Raw genomic sequence first — 18,233 nt, 5'->3', positions numbered from 1 at the left:
TCAGACAGTCGTTCAGGCGGAGTCCCCTTTCCCCCGTGTCCATCTGCCTGTGTGTGAGTACTTCAGTTGTTGTCTTCCTCCAGCACCATCTGTATTCCTGCAACATCATCTGCTCCACTGGGTCCCAACCTACACATTAGGGTAAAGAGTGAGCAGCATTGCTTATTCAGAGTGGTCATCTCAGTGGATGGAGTTAGAGGACAGCAAAAAGAAGAGAGGTGACCAGGGAGGAGGAGGAGAGAAAAGAGAGCAATAGGAACAGGTGCACAGAGGTGAAGGCGAAAGGAGAGGGCAGGTCCGCTCTCCACTCCCTCCACTGATTCTTCAACCCAGGAAACCAGAGAGAGGGAGGAGGAGGTATAGAAGGAAGTATGAAGAGAGGTCAGATCATTAGGCAGACGGAGGCCAACGGCCACAGCAGGGAGCAGACAGAGAGGAGAGGAGAAGAGAGGATGTAGGAGGTTCCTTCAGCTTAAGCTGGTTTACCAAATATTGATTTGTACATCTTCATGTCGTGTTTAACAGAAGTTTAAACATCTAATCTCTGAGGTACAACATGATTGGATGACGGTTCAGAAGAAGAAATCAGTAGAATTCAGATTACGCAAGAATTACTGACGCAAATCTGATCTGAGGAGAATTTCTTTTTCCTTCATCTTTGCTTACTTTCCTTTATCTTCAGGATGGACAAGACCTAGTTTGATTTAAGTAGTAATGTGCACAATTTTACAGTGGTGTACTAAAGAGGACTTTTTGCTGTCCTGATTCTAGTTGGACCCTTTTGGTTTAGGTGTTTTTGGTTTGATTTAAGTAAACTAATCCAGCTTTCGACTATACTTTCAGTGAGGCCTGCAAAGATCAGAGCAATGTCATGATGCAATAATCTCCTGTTTGTTTTTCAACATAATTCAATGTTAAAACGAAGAATACAGCAACAGATTCCTTCACCAAAAGAAGCGTATCAGGTTTGCTTTGTTTATTTGTAAGGGACACATCCAGAAAGACAGACAGACTACTTTATTAAAATCAGAACAGATGCAAAAGCTGCGTCTGATGAACTGTTGATGGCCATCTATCGAATGACATCATCATCATCATCGGCATGACAAATTTCTTTTGTGTGTGTGTTTTTTTAATTCAGTTGTCGAGGCAACCATTAATTTATACATGTCTCTTTAAATCTCACACCCCCCCCCCCCCCCCCCACAAACATTTCATGTCAGGAATGTAAACACAAAAATAAAGAACTTGCGTAAAGGAACTTTTATTTCAACATTCTAATCAACGACAACATGCTCGTCGTCTCTTCAGAGGCTAATGACAGTGTGTCTGTGAATGAGCGAGGTCTTATTTGTGTTAACCTCAAGCATGCCCTGTCAACACTGTTCACTCTCTGTCACCTCCACTATTTCCCACAGGGCTGATCATAACAATATCAGTCCAAAAATGAAAATCTGCTCATCTAAATGCAAATTATAAATGGCATTTCCAATTATTTTCTCAAGCCACTGTGTCTAATTTCCGTCTATGCATATGAAAGTTTGTTACTTCTCATCTAAATGTGCTGCGTGATGTCTAATTTCTTACTGCAGCTATGCTCTTCTAATGTAGGTTTTTATCAGATGCTCCAGAAAAATTGGCAGGATTTTCGATCATGTGAAACATCGGCATGTTTTCACGACTGTGAATGAACAATAACACACAAACGCACTCAAGTCTCAAGTGTCTTCCAGGTACCAACTCTTTTTGATTCCCATTTATGCGCAATAATTCCCACATGTTGATCGTCTCCCTGTCCCATCTTTACCATCAAGTCCAACACATCTGCAGAGGACGGAGGTCGTGGCGCCACGAGTGACACGTGTCTTCACCCAGCAAAAACACAAGGGAAGCTCAATTATTTGCTAACCAGCAGGGATTAAACTGCAGAGTGGCAACAATGTTAATGAAGTGAGATTGAAAGTAGGCTATAGGGACAAGCTAGCTTGTGTTCAGACAAGCATTTAAATGGAATTAAGAACAAGGGGGATGAAGACGGAAAATTAAGATCAGGCTTAATCCTTCTGTTGAAGCGGTAAACACCATCAGGAGGAGAACAATAAACAAGGAGCTACAGTGTTTTTTTTTTCAGCATTTATCTAAAACGGAATAAAATAGTAATGGATCCTTTTTCAGTTTTAATAAGGTGTGAGAAACCAGAGTAGTCTGCCTTTGTCTTGCTGGAGCTAAATGACGCCCTTACGCTACATAAGTGGCGTTGTTAACCATCGCTGTTAGCTATACAAGAAAGTTTTATTAACCTTTCCAGACCTCATACTGTTCCCTTCACATTGTCAAATGAATAAGAAAGTGGTTTGTTGTGTGTGTGTGTGTGTGTGTGTGTGTGTGTGTGTGTATTTTGGGGCCAATAGGCCAGATATGGGGGGTCCACTCAGGGACCTAAAGCCATGTATTTATGATATGGGAAGTGAGGCATCTGCTTGAAGAGGAATATTGCATTTGACACCAAAGAAAAGGGAGCAAGGGTGAAGGAAGCGAGGGAACACACTGGTTCTTCACCGGGGGTTTTTGCTATTACTACTGCTTACTCGCTTGTACTTTTGTAGTGATATCGCTCACAAACAACCTCCCTGGGGGATTACGTGTAAGGACTTAGACAGCAAGAATGAGGCTCTGGTCTGTTCTTCTGCTGAATCCCTCCTGTGCTCTATGATAGGGGTCAGCTTAGACCACCACGTGTCGCCACCATGGATCCTAAGCCCAACAAGAAGCGATTAAAATGGGTCAAGTGCAGCTTTGGGAAGATAGCCTTTGTGAAGTCTTAAACCCCCGTCTGAATACCTTTACGAAAAGAGATTAGGGGAAAAGGACATAGCAAGAACTCTCTTGTTTACTTCTTCTGACATTACATGAACTAATTTGTTGATAACATCCACAGACGAAAACATTCAATGCTCTACTTTTGTCTTTTAATTAGCCATAGATTTGTCTGGTTTAGCATCCAGGAAACCATTGCTCTAAGCTACATAATAACACAAAACACATCTGTCTCAAAACAAGACTATTTAACTCAAGCGTCAGGCTCCCTTCTCCCCAGCCAAATACAAAATTCACCCCATGAGCAACACCATATGTCCCTGCTTCTTAAACTAATGGTCTGGAGCCAAAAGTGGGTCAGAAGCATTTTCCTTTCAGGTTACCCACATGACACTTGAAGTATTTGTCTTGTTCAGTTGGGTCCCAGTTTGATTGACTACATTTCTCTTGGTTTGAAACGATCTTGACCATGTCGCCTGCTTGTGATTCACATCATAAAGAACAAAACAAGCTGCGCAACAGGAATTTAATTTCTAAGACAGTATGAGAGCTTGTGGCATCACAACATTTTAAAAATCGGTCATAGCAGCAGTGAATGAAAGCAGAGAAAATACTCCAAAAACAATTGTCTTCAGTCTTTTTTTTTTTTTTTACAAAATATTACCTATCTTAACCTTGTGATTCTAAAGCTTAACAGTGATGTTTAGGCAGTTTATTTCATGATCTTTGCCCTCCAAACATCTATTAACCTCAAAACCACCAACCGTGCACCCTGCTCCCAACAAGCTGCAGGGCACTGGAACTTTAGCCTTAGATATCTCTACCCTGATATGCAACAGAATCGTCACCTTGTTGCTCATTTCTACCGTCAGTCTGGCATTTCCTCCAGTCTAGGGCTGGAGTGATATGGCCCGGACAGGATACGTCCCCTCAGAACAGGTGTAGAGTACATTTTGATGCATAAACGGGAGGAAGCAATATTCTCCGAGCCAGTTGTGTTCATTTGTAGCAGCCTTTACTTTTGTTTGTCATCTCCTGACATCTCTTTATCACCTAATCCACTTTCCTGCACGTAGACCACAATGTGGATCTGATTGACAGGTCTCTTAGGGCTTTTGTCTTGTGCAGTGGCTTTTGCCATCACCACACAAATCTATATTGTCGTTAGCATTTTTATTATTTTTTTTACAATTAGCATGGTTTCCCCCCCACAGATCAATTCTGCCTGTGAATGAAGGATTTTTCAGTTGTGGGAGTGACCAAATTATGGTAAGAAAGTGATGACATGAATGGTCAGCAACAGGTTTGATAAATTCGATGTAAACTTAGTTGCTCACGCATACAACACGCATGCATCTGCCCCAAAGCTGTTTCCATCAAATTTGAGCTCAATCATATTGACTATGATTTCTTGGCTGCTTTTATGGTTATAGTGGACTGGACATCCTGAAGGTCTTACTGATGTTACTAGATCAGCTCCCCAGAATTGCCATCTACAGACTGAGACAGACCAGAGGAACCTTAACAGTCTTCATCCGCTAAGTTTACTGAGAAATGTTGTCGCCGACTTACCACAAATACACAGTAATTTTACAATTAATTAGCTTGTGTGACAACTGGTTCAGCTCTTTGCAACACGGGATCCTTCCATGTAACACTGAACACAATACTCAGAACAGCCGATGAGTGACAGATCAGGGAGGATCCCAGTGTGAGTCTGAACTGAGGAAATAATAGGCATTCAGAACACAGCGAGATCTCTGACAAGGATGACATTGCTTTGCTATTTACATTGTGTATAACCTGGAATGTGCTCCTCTGAGTGTGTGTGAGTGTGCGTGCGTCTCCCTGCATCTCTCACTCTCAGTAATGACCATGATTAAAACCTGCCAGACAATTATAACAACATCCGCTTGGCTTATCTCATGTTGAAAGTCATACGGACAGACAGACAAGCACAGCGGGGCATACAAACCCACACAAACATTCTCTCCTCTTGTATCTATTGGACACACACACACACACACACACACACACACACACACACACACTGAGAATGCGTACCACATCACCGAGTTCAATGTCTCCTCCAGCTCCTTTTATAACCCTCCTGTTCATGCAGGAGAGGCTTCCAAATGATGTCACTCATGGTTCCAGCCAAGACTGCCCATGTCACTAGTAAATCCCACTTGACAGAGGCTTTGTCTTTAGTTTGGGGCTCGCAACTAAATAGGCAACAGAGTGCATGTTTGTGCAAGAGGAAAAAAGACAGATGGACTATTTTGAATGTACAGAGATAATTTTCTGATAGCTTTTTCTGTTTCACATTGAGAATTATTTGTCAAATAACAATCCAGCCAACATAACCAGTGATTAAAATGGTCATAATGCATCTCTGGGAGCCATCAGTCCTGTTCCTCCCTAAATTATCTTCAACAAGCCTCTCAAGTATGATTGTTCCTCTCAGCGGACATCAAGAGACAACATTCTCGTTTTAATATTACAATCATTCAAACAGGTTAAGCCGTGTTTAACAAGGAATTATTATAATCCAACCTTTGCAAGATAAGACTTTACTGAAGAACTACGGGGAAGTACAGTCCTACATATTGAGGGATTTTGTCGGAAATATGACTAGGACTGTTGAACCAGTAACATTCCTCTACATCTGCTGCAAATATTTGGTTAAAGTTGGGTTTTGTAGCTAGCAGCCTTGCTATGAGGAAGATAATCTCTATAAATAGCAATGCAACCTGGAAATTAAAATGCTTGGTCTACGACACAGATGTCAGACGGGACTGCCCTCCTACTGCCTGTAGTGAGCATGATGGGAATGATTGAAGTGGGGCAATGTTTCCGCTGGTGCAAACTATTTATTCTATGGTTGCATGTTGGATAATTGGATGGATGAGCACTGTATGTGGGTGCAGGGTAGAGTCAGGGAGAAATGTAGCAAGAGAAATACACTATAACAGGGAAGAGGCAGCTTGTGCCATTTGTCCAGATATCCAGCTGATGAGGAAATATCAGTCACTGGAGACGCAGGAATATAAAGGGATCTAGTCAAGCAATCAGAAATGATAAAGTCCGATTGCTTTTCACCAACAGTCCAATATGAGGGTTCTGAAATCATTATGGACATTGGTGCAGCATTCTGAGATGAATTGCCAAGTTAGCTCTCGGTGTATCAGTCAATTTATGTTCCAGCTCTCTCTATAATAGTCACAAGCTTTGGGTGACCGAAGGAATGAGATTGCAGTTACAAGGAGGGGAAATGAGTTACTCCTGTAGGGTGGCGGGCTGAGGGATCAGGAAGGATATCAGAGCGGAGCTGCTTTGAGTCGAAAGGTGTCCGCTGAAGTGGTTTGGGCGTGTTAGAGTTGATGCAGGCAAGTCCAACTGGTGGGAGACCCCCAGGAAAGTACTACCGCAGGGATTATACAGCTCATGTGGCCTGGGGACACCTCTAGGATCCCTCAGGTGAGGCTGGAAGGGGTTCACCTCACTCAGACTGCGCCCACTGATTTGACAGATGGAGAGTTCCTTTCCTCAGATCTAGCCCTGTCTGAATGCCCTTGACTGGGCTGTAGCCCTTCAAAACAGAGCTGCAATTGGTAGGGGTTGAAGCCTTTATTTAGGAAATCTGGCACCACTTATGTGACTCATCACGTCTTTATATACTAACAAGAAAATACAACACCACTTGTGGCCCGTAATGAGACCTTGAAGAAAAAAAAACAGGAATTAAAAAAATAACAAGGAGCATTAGGAGAGGAATCACATGGTCCACATACTCCTCTGTTCCGCGTGGACGATAAAGCAGCATTTAATCTGTCTCTGTCACTCTTTGTTTTGGCCTTAACTTGCATAGACCCAGCCAAACAAAGCTGCTTTAACAGGTTCATGGCCCAGATATAGCTCCATAGTACTGCAGTACATACAGGCTACTGCTTTAATACCTTCATCATGTGGCTGTTGCATGAAGTGTCCTGATGTAGGGATTTTTCAACATGATGTAAACACTGATTGCAAGAAATGTGAATCCATGGATAGCTGTGAAAAGTCCCGTATGTTACATGACAATAATACAAATGTAACACATGTGGAGAGTTGATACCAGCTCCTCATGGTGTGAAAGACTGGTGAGGCTGCAGAGAGAGGGAGGAATGATTAGAGTACTGGGGAAAAGAAAAAGAAGAGGGAGACATGGAATTAATTAGAGGAAACTGTGGGAGGTGAGAGAAAGGGTAGGTCCTTCATTCTGCTACCTAAGCTGCCTCTCGAGCGTTTGGAGCCCTGGTGAGATTCAGGGTCAGTTATGTCTTCAAGGCATCACAGGCACATCTGCAAAGGAGAGGTGGAGTAAAGAAAAAAACGAAGGCACGGCCGTCAAAGATGGACAGACCAAACGTAATGGACACGATTTTCAGCAAGGAAACAATAAAGTGAAGTTTAATGGATCACTGGTGTTTATTGATGTCACAATTCTTTGCCAACAACAAATGAGCAAGTCATTTTGAAATTTCCAGCCAATATAAATTCTAACACACGTGTAGCATATAATAGTAACAGTCCACCTTAAATTCCCATGGGCTTATGGACGAATTTATTGTAATGATCACGTCACTTAAAACATATCCGCTGTCATCAAATTTCATCTTTGCATTGACTCTCGATGTCCTCCATTTGCTTTAATCGCATTGAACAGACCTTTAGACGATGCTGGAACTGAGCCGAGAGGCAGAGAATGACAGTTATCCTCTATCTGTTTAAAACCCAGGCAGCATTATGGTTCTGTGAGTCCCAACTAAACCATCTCCTGTGGTGGGAAAGAGGAAACTAAGAGGTGAGGATGGGAGTCAGAGATCAGGCTTGGGCTTAAATTCGCCATTATAGCATGTAGCTGCTTGATTGCTACGCAACCTTTCTCCTCTGTCAAACACCCTCTCAATCTGCATCTTAAACATTTTGTATTGTAGTGGTTTTCTAATTGTCTATTTCACACTTGAGGTCTACCCCTCTCTCTTCCTCGGGTGGGGTGGGGGGGGTAAAGACCAACTCTCATCTCCTCCATACTGATGGGGATGAGCGATAAGATTTAGCACTGAGCCAGGGCACTGATCCAGGCATTCAGCATCATGCCTGCTCTCCTAGCCCCAATCCCACCACTACAGCTCCCAAACATCGGCCCCTGAATAGGAGCTTAATAATGTGACATCAGATTTAATCTATTTCTACTCATTTTTTGGCCCGAGTATCTGATCTGTATCTATCCCGGTGCTAATATGAGGTGGAACGAGGAAGGAAATGCATCTAGACTTCACAGCTTCATGCAGTAAACACTTTTAGCAAATCAAGTGCTGGACATCCCAGTTTTTACTATTTGCTCCAGGGGAAGGTATTAAAGGTTGACAAGTAGGAGAAATTGCACCTTTTAGGGTAGAAGGACATACAGTAATAACCACATAACCACAGGTGTGGAGAGAAGGAAAACAGCAGCGGTGAACTGCCCACAGCCCAGTCACTCTCGATTGCCTGATTGTTTTTTTTTACCACATTTTTATGACGAATTGAACAGAAACTAATCTTGCTCTGCGGAGACAATCTGCTGCTGCATCATTTGCTGCCATTTGGGGTCTTTTAGCATGAGGACTTTGCTCTTAATAGCTGTTCTTTTAAAAGACCTCTACAGAAGCACAAATATGCAGCAAAGTGATGTAAAATTCAATGACTTTCGCAGAGCAATAAAATGCCAAGATGAACTGTAGACGAGCTTAAAAATAATAATAATAAACATTGTATATAAATGTAAGTTTTGTTTTTGTGAATCAAATTAAGTTGTCATTGCATTGGCATGCAAGCATCTAGTAATGCAAAGTACGCCTAGTTACAGGTTCTGGTTAGACTCAAAGTTGCAAAGTTGGGTTGGGCCAAGGTGGGATCAAATTTTCAGCACAAATATATCGGCTCTGGACTTCATTTGGAAGTGTGCTGAGACCTCAGCGTCAACACAGTTGGCCAATTTCTTTGTGTACACAAGTATAACTGCTCCAAAACCGCACCAAGGAAGGAAACGAACCAGAGAGGTCAGGACAAGTTCAGTAGTGTGGACGCTACATCATGTTTGTCAAAAGAATGCTTGTATGAACACATCTGGGACTTAGATTTAAGGTCAGCAATTATAAATGTTCCCTCCCTCACCAGACGCATATGAAAACAGTGTTAATCTGTGAAACACCTAAATTATCGTGGATATGTTCAAGTGGACGTTTGCGCCAAATTTGAAGAAATTCTCTCCTGACGTATTGACACACAACCTGAAAACACACTGCCATTCCAGTGTAACAAATAGCAAACACGCATTTGTTGGCGCTTGTCATTAAATATGATTCAGCCAAATGATTCAAAGCAAATTTGTGTAAAAATACTCATGCTTTGTAAGGCAGAGTATCACTATTGCTTTCCTTCATCATAATGGATGACACTATTTGCTTTCCTCAAACTCTTCCATCAAAACAATACAGAGAGCAGAGGGAGAAGATAGAAAGCAGTGGGCGGCTGATAATGGAGGGGGAGGCTGCAATAGAGAGAAGGCAGGAAGAGAGGTTGTAAAATTTAAAGAGAGAATTTGAGTAAAAGGTTCAGAGAAGTGAGAAAGAAGAAAAAGATGAGTATAGATGTGCTTAGTTATTACCATGACCAAAATGCTGTAAAAGTCCCAATTATGGTGGTAAAGCTAGCAGACAGAGAGAGTGAGAGGATCCTCAACAGAGAAAGAAAAGAGAGAGATAAGAGTGGGGAAAAATAGAGAAACAAGTGAGAGGAAGATGGATAGAGGGACAGAGATTGAGACAGAGATAAAAGAAATAACTTAGTAACCAAAGGGGAGAAGCTTCAGCAGAGTTTTCGTGGAAACAATTACTGAGCATGCAAACAACTGCAGTCTGAAGGTTATCTTCTTCTAATGATTGTTTTCTTCCCTCATTCTTCTCACTAAAATCTAGATAGGGAAGAGCAAGTTATCTTCTTTTATTCCATTCTCTCTCTCTCTCTCTCTCTCTCTCTCTCTCTCTCTCTCTCTCTGTCCATTCTAGTTAAAGCTAAGAGTTGGAGTAAGAAATTGCCTGGAAGAAAATTATCAAAAGCAATGAATTTAGATGATATTCAATCTTCATGCGTATGAGAACTCAGAGGAAATGAAACCTCTGCAGCCACTGCGAAATCAACCAGCCTTACTTTGCATCATTCAAATGTCAACTTTTCTCATTGATGATGATGTCCATGACATTTGGCATTATTACCTCTGCCATGGATGTTGAGATTTCACTGATGTTTGCTGGTTTGTCTATACGTCTGATGATGTAAATCCAGTGGAAACATGTAGCACAGAGCAGGAAAGAAACCATTCAAGTTTGGGGGAAGATACATGAACCCCAGGAAAAAACTACATTTTTATTTTGTGAAAGAATTCTTTTTTTTTTTTCTTTTCAGGAATGTGACACCAAAAAGTTTAAGAATCTTTCCTGGATGCAGACACTGTCAAGTCATGACTGTCTTATAGAGAAAAAAAACAAACAAAAAAACAAACCCACATAATATACATAAAAATATACTGTAGGTCTATCTCAGTTTCTGACATACAGACATTCACCGCAGAGGTTTGTGTTATTATAATCCCTTTGGATACCCTGGAACACATCCACGATGTGGAGGGTATGATGGAATGTATCGCTCCATCTCGGAACCATAAAGAATAGCTGATGTCCTTCAAAGTCTTCAGCTCCTTTGCTTGGCTCTAATAATTGTATGTAACACAACAGATACACTGCTGACAATCAACCAACAAAAGAAAATCAATCGCTCGCTCACAGCAGGGGTATTTCAATGTGTGGCCACTTGCTCTGTTGAGCTCACGCCTGGCCGACTCACAGTGTAAATACTAGTTTTTGGTTAATTTCTGCTTTTTAAACAGCCAAGTTCTGTGCCAGAATTAAAGCATGAGCGATGATAAAGATAATCATGGGTGACGAAGTAGATGGGAGTCTGTCTGTGCTGCAGATTAGAACGATCACACTTCAATCACAAGAAACGGTCTGAATTCAAATATGAGAAAGCAGATTGAACTAATTGTGCAGTTAACACTTCTAAACTGCACGTGTGCAAGAATGTTTAATATACATGCGAATGAAAAGAACATACCATCACACACGCATATCTCTGCGCACAGAAACACACAACTACACACACCAACCATCTGTCCATGTCTTATCCCTCCTTCCCAGACTAAAGCCCAGACATAATTCATGATTCAAAATACCTAGAGAGAATAAAATTCACAGGATTAAGCAAACCTACTTTAAATAAGTGTTATTCAGTACAAGTCAGTGTCACATTTCTTGTTTATTTTTCTAGGGTGGTATTTCATGGCAATATTGTTTATTATACAAATTTGTATCTGAAATATAAAAATCATCCTATACATCTAGGTAGTTTTTGGGTTTTTTTTAAATGTAGGAATATGACTGACTTTTTTCATGGAGATCAATGTAATAAAAAAAAAAGAAAAAGAAAAATTGTGAATCTTCTCCTTGAACAGAATTGGAAGAAATAATTCAGTTGACCTGGTAAGGCCACTGAAATGAGGTTTTATTTTGAAAGTCCTCACCCGATGTTCAAATGCAACAGCTGACACCGAGCCCCCAGTTTCATAGGACTATGAGTCAAAATCAAAGAGTTCTTGGACATAAGTTAGTAGGTTTTTTGAAACTATTCACAATGCAGTTTTCTTTTTCCAGAAATTAGAAAGTTGTATTTTCATTTTTACCTGAATATTACTCGCATAAATCAAATTAAACAGCATTTTTATCTTCAAATTTGAATTAACATTTGAATATTTTCTACTGTAAGCAGGGCACGATTTGAAAACTTTATGTGCAATCGCTATTCAATTTTCCTTTTAATAAGGTTATAAAGTGTGTGAGAAAATAGCATTTTTTAATTCTAATTTTACTAAAATAACACAGGATTGGAACACTATTGCAGTATTACATTTTCATCTACAAGTTTATATTATCATTTTAATATAGTCCCTACTAGCTTCCATATAAAACCATATGGAATACATTCTGTGACAGGTGGAAGGGACGAAAGAGAGATGCACAGTGACAGAGAGGAATAAAATAGAACATTGACCTCAAGACAATGATTGGAGGAGGGTGGAGGACAAAGGTGGAGGAGCTGAGACAGAAATAAAAATGACACACCACAGGGAATTGAATGGAGGAGCTTAGAGAACACAAACCTGAGAGGTGCTGTAATTGGACAAGGTGCTGGTCAGAGAGTGGAACAGAGACAACCATAACACAATGACAAGCAGGATCAGGGGTTCGCTGACAGACACGTGAAAGCAAAGGTGTGCTCACAAGAACACGCACGCACACACACGCACACGCCCCTGTGCACTGACTAAAATATTACAGGGGAAACGGGACTTTAACAGAAGCTCCAATGTCCCTGAATAAGTCACAGTTTCTCCTGCTAAAAATTGCTCCACACCTGTTAGAGGCTTCATTTTTTTTCACCTCTATCTGCATGTAATTACTGTTCGGAGTTTTATACCTTTCCCCTCGGTTTAACTCACCCTTTCCTTGCATGCAAAGCTTTTGATAAAACCACTCCCAATTCAAACTTGATATAAAGTTCTGCAAAGCTTTTATGTGTCTTGAGTGAATACTCTACCAACCACAAAGTAAAGTGCTGTAGGCACACACTGTGACTTCTAATATCACACACCGACTCGGCCACTTTCCTCTGAAATCACATCGTCAAGGTCATGGACGTGCATATAAAGGCTACTAAATTTCATTTTCTGATTTTCCAACCATCGTGTCAGTGAAAAGTATGTTCTGGAAGAAGATGGGTACAGTCACTCACCTCTACTGTCCTCTGAGAGATTGCCTTTGCATCAGACTCAGAGGTAACACACCTATATACACAGCCTATAACAAAGCCTTATTATTACACACACACACACACACACACACACACACACACAGGAGGCCTCATTAGCAGTAGAGGCAAGCTGCAAACCAGTGCTTTGACGCTTCTAAAAATAATCCTCTCCTTGTTTGTTCCTGATGTCCATAAACCTGGAGGAGAGTGAACTTTAGAGCTTCATCCTGTGGCAAAATCTATTGTAATATGTAATTTACATTTTCTCCACAAAATCAATGAATATCATTTTGTGAATAATACTTTCAGTTTGGTGCTCCCATGGACGGGCAAGGACGAGTGCGAGCAAGATGGTTCAACTGAATGCTCCAGCTGGGAATGTTTGGCGTGGCCGTCAAAATGCGCCAAACAGGAAGGATAATAGTTTGCTGTTTTTGTTTAGCATCTATCAAGGTGTTTGTAGATCGCTGAGAATACAACTGGATAGAAAGAAGACGGGAATTATACTGCACAATGTACATGAGAGTTTGCAAGCTGATGTTTAAAGGTACTTTTGTTGCCGTTTTGTTACTGTTGCACTTGTTAGCCGTCAATCACCATTAGCTTCAAGCTGAACATGTGTGGCTGACCCTTCCCGCATTCTGGAAAGAAGAAAAGAAGAAGAAAAAACAAAGCTATAGGAAACTGGGAGCGACAAATGAAGCTGGACTTCCCTCTGTTCCCTCTGGACTCTGATCTTTTATTAAGCACCATGTTCAACTCAAAACAGAGCCAAGTTCGAGCCTTACACACCTCCATGTTACACACAATGTCTTGATAGAAGTGGCCTCTGCAGAGAATTTGCAGCTGTCACGCTATTGTTATGGTGTGGACTCGAAACCAAGTGACTTCATGCACGAAAGCACAAGAACTGGGCTGAAAAAAAAAAAAATCCCAGCAGCGGGTGCTCTCTCCATCGAGTCAATGCTGAAACCTTTGGTTCTGACAGGAACAGGAAGCCAGTTGTTCAGTGGAGGACTGCAGAGCTCATAGGGTGAGTGTCTGTACACAACACTGAAACACAATGCAGCTGCATTTCTGGGAGCAGCATTTCTGCTAACATAGAGCTGGGAACTCGGTCAGTTTGTGGTTGGTTCAATGCTAAATACCAGCAGATTCGTATTCATTGGATCATCCCTCAGTATTTAAACAACCCCAAAATACAGCAAGTTATGAAAGAACCATTTTTAGGGACAACAGTCAATAGACCAAAGTGTCAGACAAAAGTGTTTCTTCTTTTTATATGTGATTATTAAACTACTTGCTTACGTGTAAAATGATCAAAAACGGGGTGCTAAAGAGAGATTCAGTCGATTTTGATTGGCGGCTGATCAATCGAGCATGTTTACGATACTACTCGTCTACATTTTGCATTTTTAGAGGTTGTCAGAGCAAGACTAAGTTAAAATAGCATCTGAGAGAAATAAACCTACACATACTGAATGGCAAATCATCCAATCAAGGCTAAAAACATAGAGTCCATAAGCGTGTTTGACATCTAAAGACTCTCTTACATACATTAGAACTCAAAACAATAAACTGAACATCATGGAGACACTCGTTTTGAAGCTGTAAGCTATTGAACAGAGGACAAACTCCTCTTTTAACCTCTCAAACGTTTTCGTTGTTTCCTGCTTTTCCGTGGGGTCAGGGATAATTCCCACGTACGATTTTATCCTGACAGTATTCAGACGATTATCAGTTTGCAGACACCAACCTAATCTTTCAGCCTATTGTAACTCTTCTGTGTTGGAGACGTGCGAGTGGGCTGTGACTTAGTGAGATCAGATCAATGGCAAGTAACTGTAACACCAGGCAATATGGAGGACTCACACCTTTTAACCCCACTGCAACATAATGAAAGCATACACGTCAGGGAGAGCAAGACTGAAATAAACAACATCTGAAAGGCTTGATGTGATGGAACAAGATGGTTGCAGGAAAGACAGAGAAGACCTTAGCCCTCCACTCATCTGCCAGCGCCAACGCTCCCTCCATCCATCACTCAGTTGATGCACAAATGGCCCTGAGATAATGTGGAGACGTTGATGCCTTTCAGAGATGAATGATCTTTGAATGATAGAGTAGCAGTACAAGAGACCGAGACAGACAAACGATGGACAGATAGATGGATAGATAGATTTATAACATATAATTGCTAAAATGATGGTTTTTATTTGGGCTTTTTTTCTTAAACTTTACACAATAGAGTTACTGCATACTAGTTGTATTCCACTGCGTGTCCTCCAGTGACCATGACCACCCAGTCTTTTCCTGTTCATCCTTTAAGTCCCTGTGATTGGGCGGTTTGTGGCAAATTTGAAGCAATTTCCTTAGAGTGTTCCCGAGATTTCACACCCCTTTGAGGTGACCTTGACCTTGACCTGAATTGTTTCAGATAATCTGACAATCCAAGAGGAGAAATATAGAAAATATGAACAAATTTCCTCAAGGCGTTCCAGAGATATCGCATTACTGAGAATGGGACGAATGCAGAGTTAACCCAAAACCTTATAATTAAAACAATATGTGGCAGGAGGGAGGACAGTTGTCTTTTTAAATTTGAAAATAATTTTACTTCTCAGTGGAAACTCCCTAATTTAAACTATCCAAAGTTCTCAAGGTGCTTGAAAATCTAAAATCAAGGTTCTAATCATACGCCTATCTTGACAAGATAAAAAGCAGGTGGCAACCCAAGTGATTTCTGAAGAGCACTTACAGGCATCGTGGTTTTATGGAATAAAGATCTTAATTCTTTTTATAGCAAATCAACACTGAAGAGGCTGACTGTGCCTAATTAAGGAGTCTGTGTTGGGGGGTAAAAAACAGTAATTGACATCCTCCAGAGTGTTTTGTCTGTCTCTCAGTAGAGACTAATCAACATAAGCTTCAGAAAACCAAGTAAACAGCTGCCAGTATACTACAACAATCCATTCACAACTGTACATGGATTTCTGCTAATGAGGGAACATTCATGAATGAAAATGTCTACAATTTCAACTTTGAATTAGAACGCAGACCTTGTGTGCAAGCAGAAAGTACAGAGTAATTGGAGCATAGCGTGGAGAGTGAAGCAGAGAAACTCCTTTTAGTAGAGAGATGCGGGACAGAAACGGAGAGGGCGAGGATATGAAAGACTACAATACAACAGTGCTGTGGAAACGAGATTCATATTTCTTCCCTTTGGCAATAATGCATCCACCCAGTCACAATGGGTGACTGTCAGCAAAAACCCCCATGGAAAAGCCATCAATTCACATTTTTAACAAATCTCTCTCTGGGCCCTAATGGAGAGTTAGCTGGAGGAAAAAGCAGTGACATTATGACTGGGTCAGTTTATGCTGAAGCTGCAGATACTATTCACTAAAAACTTTATTTATCCACTAGAACATGATTTCAGAAAAGGTCACGGGTCTGTTCCGGTTGGTTAGAGTTTTCGTGGTTCGCTTCCATTCGAAGTTTTTGGGAAAAATGTATTTGCCTTAAGGACTTTCATGAATTTTTCTCATCCTCTCCTCCACTCGTTACTAAATTTCCATTTGCCTGGTGTCAGTTTTTGCATTTGGGCCTAAACAGTTGAAATCTCAACCACACCCGTGATTACAGGCACAGGAGGTCAAGGATTTGGTGTTACTCTGGTGTTGTTGTTTTTTTGTTGTTGTTGTTGATGTTTCTTTATAGGAATAAGAAAGGCTTGATTTTCATAGTTCATAAATTGCCACTAAATTAACTCTGCGTTTAAACCCATATTCTGACAACTAGTGAGCAAGGTGCTGCATCCAGGTACAGACTCCAGTTCTTTCTACCATGTCCTCCCTCTAGAGTAATGACCCATCATACATGTCTTTGAGTGGCCCTGAGGAAACCCATGCAGACACACTGCTAACATGCAAACTGCAAACATAACAGAACTGGAACAGCTAGATCTCAAACCTGGCCACATGTTCCAATCATTACGGAAGGGCCAGTTCTACAAGGCAGGTTAGGCTCAGCCACAGCGACGCACCTGGTATGTTTGCAGGGGTGTCTCTTTTTAATCATCCCAAAGCTGCAGACTGCAGAATGACGTCAAAAGGAAGTTGGAACAAACAGTCCTGGTTTAAAAAGATTGTCTCATCATCTCCGTTTCTCTTTGAGAGGACGGGGCGGTTGATTGCTGGGGGTTATGGAGGTTAGCAGGGATAGCCATGCTGTTTTTACAAGAATAATCCCTCAGAAGATTACATAGCGGTCTGATAGACAACTCTGATAGGAGTGAGATTGAAAGAGAACTCGTCAGTTAGCATTGTGAATCTCAAGCTAAATCTCAGAGGACAATGAGGAAAAAAACGATCTCAAATGACCTGTTTTGATAACATCTGTGCACAAACCACAGAAGTGCAGAGTGGCGAGCAATCGGGAGAGACGGTTTGAAACCCCTGGGCAATAAACATCTGTATGACAGTGAGTCTGACTGAGAAAAGTGGATCAAATTGTATGCATCATAGGCTAATAGGAGGACAATATGCATACACTTGCTTAGAGATGCGCACACACACACACATTTTACGATAAACAATCCATATACATAGAGCCTTCAAATGCCAGTTCAAATGCCACAAAAAAAAAGAAAAGCTACACACACTTACACACTTACTCACATGCAACTCTGTAAAGTGACTCACTGACACACTGACACACTGGTGCATGGGAGCGGGACTCCGAACACCCACAGGACAAAAGCTACAAGCCAAATGTGTTTAGTGACTCCAGACGCCTTTCCGCGTGATATGGCGGTTAATGCGATATAATTAAGAATGCATCACACAGACACATTTAGAAGGGCTGACACACAACTAGAGGGCAAAAAGTTCCTTTATTCCGGGTGCAGAGAGAGGTTGAGGGGGCCGAGATAAAAGTGAAGGCTGAGTGGCTTGGAATATGTTGTCGATGCAAATCAGTGGTGGAAGCAGGCATGAGTGTGGAGGGAGAAGGAATGTATGGGAGCCCGAGTGCCTGCTTCACACAGATAACCTTAAAGCTAAATATTCAAAATTCAACTCACTTTATTTATTTTTTGCTTTCACTGCATCAAACCTCATAACTTCAAACTGCTTATAGACTCACTAGGTAATTCCAATAATCCTCGAAACATTTTGATTGAGAGGTTAGTTGATTAACTCAAAAACAAACTGCTTTTAAGTGTAATGCTAAATACGCTGAAGGTCTCAGCTGCAAACAAACATGATGTGTTTATTCTTTTCATTTTGTCAGTTCTATGTAGCTGACTTCATGGCGTTAATGTTGAACTCTCATGAACGATATGATGCAGTGCTGTGCTGAGATATGAGTGTGCAAGTGCCCAAATGGAGATAAATATAAACCTGTGTAGTGCTGCTGTTACGCCTCCTTCGTACTCCAGCTAAAGCCTCTCATCTGAGTTGGCA

General features: G+C 41.2%; 1 long non-coding RNA gene across 1 annotated transcript in view; it reads right to left on the bottom strand.

Annotated features, from left to right (window-relative positions):
• The window catches only part of LOC147249544 (uncharacterized), an 81,041-nt gene continuing 62,808 nt past the window's right edge, over positions 1–18,233 (bottom strand). Inside the window, exon 4 of the long non-coding RNA XR_015119228.1 lies at positions 1–129. This is a non-coding gene — a long non-coding RNA (uncharacterized LOC147249544). The remainder of the gene's footprint in view (positions 130–18,233) is intronic.

This window comes from Aulostomus chinensis, chromosome 14, assembly GCF_037954235.1.
Source record: "Aulostomus chinensis isolate RoL2024-O1b breed Wild chromosome 14, RoL_Achi_v1.0, whole genome shotgun sequence".
Taxonomy (NCBI): Eukaryota; Metazoa; Chordata; class Actinopteri; order Syngnathiformes; family Aulostomidae; genus Aulostomus; species Aulostomus chinensis.
Note: the sequence above shows the minus strand (reverse complement) of the source record. Positions and strands in the feature narration are given on the sequence as shown.